Source organism: Arachis hypogaea, chromosome 5 (assembly GCF_003086295.3).
Source record: "Arachis hypogaea cultivar Tifrunner chromosome 5, arahy.Tifrunner.gnm2.J5K5, whole genome shotgun sequence".
Classification (NCBI taxonomy): Eukaryota; Viridiplantae; Streptophyta; class Magnoliopsida; order Fabales; family Fabaceae; genus Arachis; species Arachis hypogaea.
Window position 1 is genome coordinate 44,729,795 of NC_092040.1, and position 2,819 is coordinate 44,732,613.

Genomic DNA, 2,819 nt, shown 5'->3' on the forward strand with positions numbered 1-2,819 from the left:
TCTTGTTGCTTAGATTAGGTATTTTTTTTTCGGAATTCTTGAAGATGAATTCTAGAGTTTCATGATGATTTGTTGAAATCTGGCTGGCTGAGAGGCCATGTCTAATTTCATTGGACCGAGGTTTCAACTTATCATCACAAAAGCTTGTTGATTTCTATCAATCTCGCTTTTGGAGCAGTGATCTGCTAAGGCTTGGCTGGCCTTTGGCCATGTCTAGTGTTTTGGACCGAAGCTTTCTTTGAAAGCTTGGCTGGCTGTGAAGCCATGTCTAATTCCTGGACCGGAGTCTTAGACTAAACATTGCATGATTCCTGGAATTCTCATTAAGAATTTTGATACCTTTTTCCACTTAATTTTCGAAAATCACACAAAAAAATTACAAAATCATAAAATCCAAAAATATTTCTTGTTTGAGTCTAGTGTCTCATTTTAAGTTTGGTGTCAATTGCATGCATTCATTCATGTGTCTTAAGGATCTTCAAATAATTCTTGATGATTTCTTACTCTGATCTTTGAATTCTCTTGACTTGAGTGTTTTGTGTGTCTCATATGTATTCTCATTTTGTTAGTGTCAGTAGTATACAAACTGCTAAGTTTGGTGTCTTGCATGCATTGTTATTTGATTTTAATTGCATTTTGATTATTAAAAATCCAAAAATATTTTTAATTTGTGTCTTCTCAAGTCAATAATACAGAGAATTGAAGGTTCAGAACATACAGCAGAGGAATTGCACAGAAAAAACTGGGCGTTCAAAACGCCCAGTGAAGAAGGACAGACTGGCGTTTAAACGCCAGCCAGGGTACCTGGTTGGGCGTTTAACGCCCAAAAGGGTATAGTTTTGGGCGTTAAATGCCAGAATGTGCACCATTCTGGGCGTTTAACGCCAGGATGGCACAAGAGGGAAGATTCTGTTTTCAATGCAATTTTTTTTCAAGTTTTCAAAGTTTTTCAAAATCAAATCTTTTTCAAATCATATCTTTTCAATCATATGTTTTCAAAATCAATTTCTTTCTATTTTTCAAAGATACTTGCTATCAATTAATGATTTGATTCAACATTTCAAGTATGTTGTCTTTTCTGTTGAGAAAGGTTTAATGTTTGAATCATATCTTTTCTTGTTAGCCAAGTTTTTAATTTTCAAAATCAAATCTTTTAAAAAAAATGTTTTTCAAATCATATCTTCTCAATCACATCTTTTTAAAACTAATCATATCTTCTTAACCACATCTTTTTCAAAATAGTTTTCAATCAAATCTTTTTGATTTCTAATTTCAAAATCTTTTTCAAAAAAATCACTTGATTTCTTTTCCACTTTCATTTTCGAAAATCAATTAGTATTTTTCAAAATGTTTTCAAAATCTTTTACTTGATTTTCGAAAATCACTTCCCTTCTTCTCATATCCTTCTATTTATGGACTAACACTAGCCCTTAATGCAAAATTCGAACTCCATCTTCTTTGATAAAGTTCAAATTTTCTACTTCTGCCTTTCATTTTTCTTTTCCTCTGACACCTAAAGGAATCTCTATACTGTGACATAGAGGATTCCACATTTTCTTGTTCCCTTCTCTCTCTTATGAGCAGGAGCAAAGACAAAAGCATTCTTGTTGAGGCTGATCCTGAACCTGAAAGGACCTTGAAGAGAAAGCTAAGAGAAGCCAAAGCACAACTCTCTGTAGAGGACCTAAACGAATTCTTCAAAGAAGAAGAACACATGGCAGCCGAAAACAACAACAATGCCAACAATGCAAGGAAGGTGCTGGGTGACTTTACTGCACCTACTCCCGACTTTTATGGGAGAAGCATCTCTATCCCTGCCATTGGAGCAAACAACTTTGAGCTTAAACCTCAATTAGTTTCTCTAATGCAACAGAATTGCAAGTTCCATGGACTTCCATTGGAAGATCCTCATCAGTTTTTAGCTGAGTTCTTGCAAATCTGTGACACTGTCAAGACTAATGGGGTTGACCCTGAGGTCTACAGACTGATGCTATTCCCTTTTGCTATAAGAGACAGAGCTAGGACATGGTTGGACTCACAACCTAAAGAAAGCCTGGACTCTTGGAAAACGCTAGTCAATGCCTTCTTGGCAAAGTTCTTTCCACCTCAAAAATTGAGTAAGCTTAGAGTGGAAGTCCAAACCTTCAGACAGAAGGAAGGAGAATCCCTCTATGAAGCTTGGGAAAGATACAAACAATTAATCAGAAAGTGTCCTTCTGATATGCTTTCTGAATGGAGCATCATAGGTATTTTCTATGATGGTCTCTCTGAACTGTCCAAAATGTCTTTGGATAGCTCTGCTGGAGGATCTCTTCATCTGAAGAAGACGCCTACAGAAGCTCAAAAGCTAATTGAAATGGTTGCAAATAACCAATTCATGTACACTTCTGAAAGAAATCCTGTGAACAATGGGACTAGTCAGAAGAAAGGAGTTCTTGAGATTGATACTCTGAATGCCATATTGGCTCAGAACAAAATATTTACCCAACAAGTCAATATGATTTCTCAAAGTCTGTCTGGAATGCAAAATGCACCAAGCAGTACTAAGGAAGCTTCAACTGAGGAAGAAGCTTATGATCCTGAGAACCCTTCAATGGAAGAGGTGAATTACATGGGAGAACCCTATGGAAACACCTATAATCCTTCATGGAGAAATCATCCAAATTTTTCATGGAAGGACCAACAGAGACCTCAACAAGGTTTCAACAATAATAATGGTGGAAGAAACAGGTTTAGCAATAGCAAACCTTTTCCATCATCTTCTTAGCAACAGACAGAGAGTTCTAAGCAGAATAACTCTGACTTAGCAACCATGGTCT

The 2,819-nt window shown here is 36.3% G+C and overlaps 1 non-coding gene across 1 annotated transcript; it reads right to left on the bottom strand.

Moving 5' to 3' along the window:
* Positions 1–2,119: 2,119 nt before the first annotated feature.
* On the bottom strand, positions 2,120–2,227 carry LOC112804851 (small nucleolar RNA R71). Its single transcript, XR_003203470.1, has one exon. It is a non-coding gene; the product is annotated as a small nucleolar RNA R71 (small nucleolar RNA).
* Positions 2,228–2,819: the final 592 nt, after the last annotated feature.